Source organism: Microcaecilia unicolor, chromosome 6 (assembly GCF_901765095.1).
Source record: "Microcaecilia unicolor chromosome 6, aMicUni1.1, whole genome shotgun sequence".
In the NCBI taxonomy this organism is placed as follows: Eukaryota; Metazoa; Chordata; class Amphibia; order Gymnophiona; family Siphonopidae; genus Microcaecilia; species Microcaecilia unicolor.
Window position 1 is genome coordinate 55,156,511 of NC_044036.1, and position 8,632 is coordinate 55,165,142.

At 44.9% G+C, this 8,632-nt stretch overlaps 1 long non-coding RNA gene across 1 annotated transcript; it reads left to right on the top strand.

Moving 5' to 3' along the window:
- The first annotated feature begins 169 nt into the window (after positions 1–169).
- On the top strand, positions 170–1,980 carry LOC115471813. Its single transcript, XR_003942423.1, has 3 exons — positions 170–278; positions 513–517; positions 1,655–1,980. It is a non-coding gene; the product is annotated as an uncharacterized LOC115471813 (long non-coding RNA).
- Positions 1,981–8,632: the final 6,652 nt, after the last annotated feature.

The following is an 8,632-nucleotide window of genomic DNA, read 5'->3' on the forward strand; positions in this document are numbered from 1 at the left end:
CCTAAAAAGAAAAGTCCATAAGCCATTATTAAAATGGACTTGGGGAAAATCCACTGCTTATTTCTAGGATAAGCAGCATAAAATGTATTGTACTGTTTTGGGATCTTGCCAGGTACTTGTAGCCTTGATTAGACACTGTTGGAAACAAGATGCTGGGCTTGATGGACCTTCAGTCTGTCTCAGTATGGCAATACTTATGTATTCCTTCCATAGACATGACTGTAAACACAGACACCCAAGACGTGCGTCTTTGTTTACTTCTGTAGCACTCAAACTTAGTAACATAGAACATAGTAGATGACGGCAGAAAAAGACCTGCATGGTCCATCCAGTCTGCCCAACAAGATAAACTCATATGTGCTACTTTTTGTGTATACCCTACCTTGATTTGTACCTGTCCTCTTCAGGGCAGACCATATAAGTCTGCCCAGCACTATCCCCGTCTCCCAACCACCAGCCCCGCCTCCCACCAGTAGTAAGCCCCTTATCTACCCAAAGCAATAACCACAGAGTTTCCGTACCCGGGGGGGAAGTCTTCAATCCCCCCAAATAGGCAGGAGCCCACTACAATATGGATCAAATGACCAAAGCCTCGCCTGTCCCGCCACAAAGCTACCATTGGCCTTATTAGTACACTAGAGTGAAGATAAGTTGGCAGCATTGGAGAATAAGCCTGCAAAACCTAATGTAGATGTAAGGGATGACACAATACAGTTTCCATATGGACCAGAGTATAATGCTCTGTTCTGAACAGCCAGTGTGAAGTGGACCCATAGCTCGAGGACGCTGAGACTGTGGTGGTATATAAAGGAGCAAACTTTATTGTAGACTCGACACAGACAAGAGACATCGAAACCAAGAAACCACAGACACACTCCTTCTCCAGAGGAACTTACCTTCCCCTCAGGGAGAGAGAATATCTGACCAGAGAATTTCCTCAGAGAGGGAGAGGCCGGGGGAGGGGAATATACAGAGCACCACAGAATTATCCACACAATACAGAGAGGTTCCATTACTACAACCAGGAGAGGCCATACCATTACAACCATCAGAGATGACGTTTCCCATTTTTAACCTTTCTGAGATCTCACTTTCGGAACAAGAAACATCAGTTCTACAGAAAGGACTGTCATTTGTCCCAACAGTCAAATACAATGCCTTTCAGACAAGGATTGATTTATTTAATTTCAATCGCAAATTACAGATTATTCATGCTTTTTGCAACACTCCTATCACATCCACTGACATTTCCACAGTCAACAGACCCTCGACTTAGATTCCTCCTGGCCCCATCAACCCGCATATTCTAGCGTTTTCTCCATGCGTAGAGAGAGATGTACTTCAACTTGAGAAGAAGAAACGATTATGGTACTATAATACTACAAAGATAGAGCAAAAAGCCATCAAACGTCTCAGCCACAATCGAGACATAGTCATTAAACCGGCAAATAAGGGAGGAGGAATCGTGGTAATGAATCGTGAAGATTACATCAAAGAGGTAAAAAGACAATCACCGATCTGGAGTTTTATGTGCCTTTAGATAAAGATCCCACACCAGATCTACAAGATATCATCACGGAACTTATTGACATCTCCTCAAGAATGGGTTTTTTGACAAAAAAGGAGAGAGATTTCCTCCAGGTAAAACACCCAGTCATTAAGCTTTGCTTAGAGTATTACTTCAAACATGCAGATCTCTTTATTTAGTATGAGCCCTATTTACTAAGTTGTGTTCTTGAAATAAAGCTAGTTATAAAAGCTAGTTGTAAAGCTTTTTCTGCATATAAAGTCTGTTTTACATGCAGAAGAGGGCTTTTAAAAAATTACATAAATCGCATATACCTGTAAAAGATATATACATTGAGAACGTGTACCTGCCATTGTTCCCCGCTAAGCTGAGTGGTATTGCTGCCAGTACTGGGTGGTGCTTCAATCTTGTTTTCAATTGCTAGGGCCAGGCAAGTTCCACCTGGAGTCTGTAGAACTTGCCTGTCTTTCACTATTGAAAATGTGAGAGTGAAACAGCAAGCCCCTGCAAGACTGTATGTGGAGGACTCTCACTCAGCTTAGAGCAGTACTTCCCAGGTTGGTCCTGGAGTACCCCCTTTGCCATTCAGGTTTTCAAGATATCCACAATGAATATGTATGAAAGAGACTTCCATACAATGAAGACAGTGTATACAAATCAAGCTCATGCAAATTTATTGTGGATATCCTGCAAACCTTAATGGCAAGGGGATGGGTATTCCAGGGCCGCCTCGGGAAACACTGGCTTAGAGCAGGGGTTCTCAACCCAGTCCTTGGGACACACCTAGCCAGTCAGATTTTCAGGATACACCCACAATGAATATGCATGAGGTAGATTTGCATGGAATGGCGGCAGCACATGCAAATGTCTTATGCATATTCATTATGGGTATCCTTAAAACCTGACTGGCTAGATGTGTCCCGAGGACTAGGTTGAGAACCCTGGCTTAGAGGGAACAGTGGCCCCTGCTTTTACACATTTGTGCATAGACATTCCTAGGGGCTTAGTTTGGAAGGAGTGGAGGCAGGGATGCAGTGTACATGTATATTTAATAATATACAAGTGTTACATATGTACAGTATATGTACACATTTACGCCTTGGGATCAGGTGTAAATTTGTATGGCAGCATTTGTGCACAGTTGAGCTTCATCAGATCAGAATTAAGCAAATGTGTTAGCTGACAGTGTATATCTTTACTTTTGAAAGAAAAAAATTGCCTATTTTTCTATCCTGTGAGAAAAAAAGGTTAAAGTGCACATGTGCAACTAAATTCCGCCAAAGCTGTAAGGGGCAGTGTCGGGAGGTTTTTGATGTCACTTCCCTTCACATGACCCCATCCAAAATGACGGCTAGTAGTGAAAACAGGAAGTGATGTGATGCATACAGTAGTAGCCGCCATCTTCAAAAATGGGCATAGCTGTGACATCACTTTCTGTGATATCACCAAAAGGGGTGGGGTTTGGGGGCGCAGCTAAGCAAAAGTGTGGGGTTTAGGATGGGGCTATGCAAATAAGGCTGGATAATGGGTGTGATTATGCAAAAGGGACAGGACTCAGGTGGGGTCAATACATCATATCTGGTGATGTCATCTGAGTGGGGAGTGGGTGTGGCTTGGGTGGTATCAAAGGGGTCTGGGAGTAGGCATATCCTCACATCTGACTGGCTGAAAACCCAGAAGTGGGTGTGTCACCTGTCAAACAATTAACTTTGACAAATGCAGGTGAGGTACACTACTTATATGCTTATTAAAGAGCAGGCTGTTTTGATTGTTTGAGACCAACTTTTGTGGAAAGTCAGTGGGAGGACATACCGAGAGAGAGCAGGAAGGCAAAAATATATAAGTGGAACAAGTGAAAAATATAAAAATGGAAAAATTATGTCTTATCTGATAATTCCCTTAGTCACAGCAGATGAATCCAGAAATTGGTGGGTTGTATTTGCCTACCAGCAGGTGGAGATACAGAACACTGAAAGAAGGCAGTGATCCTGGACATCCAGCCCCTCAGCCCATGTCACATCACAAAGCAGAAGAGAATAAATTCAAATATGCAACCCTTCCTCACAAACTAAACAGCAACAGCTAACCAAAGGAACTTGAGTCAAACTTGTTTGCTTCTTGTCTATTTCATAGGTTGTTTTTTTTTTTAAACACTGTATCTGAAAGGAGACTCATCGCGAGGCAAAACAAATGCCAAGAGTGCAGCAGATCGGGAGGGATCCTGGATTCATCTGCTGCGACTAAAGGAAAGAAAATTATCAGGTAAGGTATCATTTTCCCTTCCACAGAGTCAGCAGCAGATGAATCCAGAAACTGTTGGGCTATACCAAAGCAATCCCTTAAAGTGGGTGGGAAGCCGCCGCTGTGACTGTACTGCTGTGCAAAACCGCGTGTTGTGTTGCGCAACCACCTCGATTCTAAACTGCTTTGAAGAGGCAAGTCTGGACTCCCAATAAGCTGCCCGACAAATTGCCTCTACGGACAGCTCACTAGTCTCCACTCACGAAGCCGACTGCGTCCTCGTAAAATGAACCTGCAACTTCTCAGGCGGGAACTTACCTATCAAGAGATACACTGAAGCAACAGCCTCGTAAGTCACCAAGTTATAGCTGCCGCTGATGCAGCCAAGCCCTGCAGGATCCAAACAGAAAGACAAAGAGGATCCAAACAACAGAAGCCATAGTGATCTGAAAATATGTGAGCAGCACTCGCCTAACACTCACCAGCCTCAACTGAGCAAACTGCTTTGGAAAACCCTCTCTCCGACAAGAGGGAAGAAACAGAGGCTGGTGAACAGAAATATCGAAAGAACCTTCGACAGAAAAGACGGCACTTTCTACAAGGCATGACTGAACCTGAGACAAGAAAACAACTGATGGAACTCCGAAACTGGATGCGCAGGTCACTGCCGGTAGCAACACTGTCTTCAGGGTAAGACCCTAAACGGACATGAGATGAAGCTGCTGGAATAGCTCTTTCTGGAACACATCCAGCATGAAGTCCAAGATCCCAGGCGGGCAGGAACAGAGAAGTATGCCTCTTGAAAATCACGCCTCCTCAGAAGGTAGCGCCACGGACAAACCTAATATTCACCCCCAGAAGAGGCCACGGCCACAACCGTAATCCGGGAGTAGAAGGCCAAACCCTTCTGCAAACCTATCAGCAGAAAGATCAAGGTCTGTGCTACTGACGCCTTCAGGGGCGACTGTGTGCAAATCGCCACACCTCAGAAAATCCGCCACACTTGGGCAATTCCTAGGTAGAGGACTGATAACGTACCCAAAGTAAAGTGGCCATCACCGCTTTTTTTTTTTTTAATCCAGACTGCTCAAAGACCAGGCCAGAACCAAAAAGGAAGAGACCCTCCATAAGAACCGGCCCCTGAAGCAGGAGCTCCAGTACCACCGGAATCCGAAAGGGCACCTCCACCGACAGTCACCCCGAGTTCATGAACAAAGGACAGCATGGCTGATCCAGATACACCCAGTCCCGTGAGATGCCCTATCCTGAGGAGGACCCACCTGAAAACGCTATGGTGGGAAGATATGAAGGAGCTGCAACTCCATTCAAAGGAGAAGCAGGACGTTCAACTCTGCAAACCCGAGCTCTCTTTGGCTAATCAAGAAATGTATTAAGTTATGTCCAATAAAAAAGGTATCATTTTATTTTCTTTTCCATGTTTTAATTTTGTTTGATTTCTATTGATTTTCTTTCAAAATAAAGGACACAGAAAAATAGGCATTTCTTTTTCTTTTAAAAAAGGACACCTTTTAAAGCTGGATTGCCTGCTTTTTAAGAATGGCAGAGCTGTTTGCTTTTATATCCAGGAAAGCAAATTATTCTCTGTCTGTGCGAGATTGGGTCTGTTGCCTGCTTTTTGATTTTTTTCACACTGTGTGAGATCTATAAGTTCTGTTGCTGGCACCCTTGACCCCCCTCCCCTTCACTAGCAACAAAACGTACAGCGGAATCTCAGCTCTGCCCCTTCGAAGAAGTAGCCCTAAGGCTTTCAGAACTGTTCACACTGGCAGAACACAGATCACCTTCTTGTATTTCAAAACCTGGCAAAAGCAAGCTAAATACACGGAATCCCAGCTCTGTTTCAAAAAAGGACACCTTTTTAACCTGGATCATTTGCTTTTAAGAATGACAGGGAGGACTAGAGATATAGCAACACTGATTTTGCTTTTAGACCCGTTCACCTCGGAAACAGACAATGCCATCCACCCAGAACACCCTTCTCCCTAGCCATCCACCTACAGCCCCCTCCTTCTCTCTAGCCATCCACCCGCAAGCCTTCCGATGGAGGGGCGGGATGTCCATCTTTCGTTTCGATAATACGGTCGGGGACGCCCAAATCTTAAAATTTAGGTCGTCCTTAGAGATGGTCATCCGTAGACTTGGTCGTTTCTGATTTTTGGCGATAATGAAAACAAAGGACGCCCATCTCAGAAACGACCAAATGCAAGCCCTTTGGTCATGGGAGGAGCCAGTATTTGCAGACAATGCCATCCACCCACAACACCCTTCTCCCTAGCCATCCACCTACAGCCCCCTCCTTCTCTCTAGCCATCCACCCGCAAGCCCCCACCTTCTCCCTAGCCATGGGCCACAGACTTCAAACTGAAAATGAACAGGGAAAAGACACTTCTGGTAATGACATCACCCTACTGCAACACAAAATCGTCAAATCTCACCATAGACGGATCCACATACCCCATCGCCAGTCACTTAGAGGGGCATAATCAAAAGGGAAGTCCAAGTTTTGTTGAGGATGTCCTTGCAAAACTTCCCGATGGAGGGGCGGGGAAACCTGTATTATCGAAACAAGATGGATGTCCATCTTTCGTTTCGATAATACGGTCGGGGACGCCCAAATCTTAAAATTTAGGTCATCCTTAGACTTGGTCGTTTCTGATTTTTGGCGATAATGAAAACAAAGGACGCCCATCTCAGAAATGACCAAATGCAAGCCCTTTGGTCATGGGAGGAGCCAGTATTTGCAGACAATGCCATCCACCCACAACACTCTTCTCCCTAGCCATCCACCTACAGCCCCCTCCTTCTCTCTAGCCATCCACCCGCAAGCCCCCACCTTCTCCCTAGCCATCCATCCAGAACCCCCTTCTAAATAGCCATCCACCCACAGCTCGCTCCAGCGATCCACCACAGAAAGAAAATAGGCATTTGTTTTATTTTTCTTTCAAAAAGATACATATCTGAATGCTTTATTTTGCTTTTAGCAATGTTCACTTGAGAAACATACAAGTTACAGATAATTGTAGTAATTTAGGTTTGAAGTAGCAGGCTAGTTCATCTTTTGGGGAGGGGTCGTTGCCTGTTGTTAGTAACTGGGTTTTCAGCAGATAATTGACAACCATATAGATTTCTGGTGTTGCTCTCATAGCCACCGCATCACACTGAGCAGAAGGTTTCAACGTATCATCAGCGATGACCCCTAGATCCCTTTCTTGGTCGGTGACTCCTAATGTGGAACCTTGCACATGAGGAAAGACCTCACAGACAGTAGAACATTACAGGAGGCCTTCATAGAAGAACTCAGTGACCACAATGAAGCAGCAGCCACAGACAGAGTAAGGACCACATTCAACAAACCAAAAATTGATGAGGTCAGTGAAATGGTGCTAAGATACTCCAAAGCTCATTGCTTACTTGATATCTGCCCGAACAACATGATGGAGGCGCCGACCTACTTCTTCAAAGAAGTCACAACATACCTGACAACAATGTTGCTGAACGGCCAATACCCAACAGAGAAAGGAAATATTATACAGACCCGCATCCTAAAAAAACGAAAAGATCAGCAGAACTGAAGTGAAAAATTACAGACCAGTGGCATTGATCCTCCTCATAAATAAAGTCATGGAAGGAATAATTGCTAAGCAGCTGATGGAATATCTCCACACATTCTCTATACTGCATGCATCACAATCGGGATTCAGGCCACAGTTTAGCACAGAGACCCCCCCCCCCCTAATCATATTAGTCGCTAATTTCAGAAGACAAATATGCCTAGGGAAAAAGATCCTTTTATTACAGTTTGATTTGATATGTCCTCAGCATTTGACATGGTGGACCACCCCACCTTGTTAAGGCTTCTAGACGAAATAGGGATCGGGGGAATGGTACAAAGCGGGTTTGAAGGATTGCTCACAGCAAGATCATATCAAGTAAAGATGAATGACACAATCTCTCTCCCTGGAAAACGACCTGTGGAGTGCCCCCAAGGATCTCTGATCTCACCCACCTTATTTAATATAATGATGATCCCGTTAGCAAATAACTAGCAAAGAAAGCCTCCAACCATTCATTTATGCCGACAATGTATCCATATACATCCCCTTCGAAAAAGGCCTAAACAAAATTATGGATACGATGAAACAGAGATTCAAAACAATGGAATCATGGGCCACAGACTTCAAACTGAAAATGAACAGGGAAAAGACACTTCTGGTAATGACATCACCCTACTGCAACACAAAATCGTCAAATCTCACCATAGACGGATCCACATACCCCATCGCCAGTCACTTAGAGGGGCATAATCAAAAGGGAAGTCCAAGTTTTGTTGAGGATGTCCTTGCAAAACTTCCCGATGGAGGGGCGGGGAAACCCGTATTATCGAAACAAGATGGATGTCCATCTTTCGTTTCGATAATACGGTCGGGGACGCCCAAATCTTAAAATTTAGGTCGTCCTTACAGATGGTCATCTGTAGACTTGGTCGTTTCTGATTTTTGGCGATAATGAAAACAAAGGACGCCCATCTCAGAAACGACCAAATGCAAGCCCTTTGGTCATGGGAGGAGCCAGTATTTGCAGTGCACTGGTCCCCCTGACATGCCAGGACACCAACCGGGCACCCTAGGGGGCACTCCAGTGGACTTCATAAAATGCTCCCAGGAACATAGCTCCCTTACCTTGTCTGCTGAGCCCCCCCCCAAACCCCGCCTAAAACCCACTATCCACAACTGTACACTGCTACCATAGCCCTTACAGGTGAAGGGGGGCACCTAAATGTGGGTACAGTGGGTTTGTGGTGGATTTTGGAGGGCTCGCTGTTTCCTCCACAAACGTAACAGG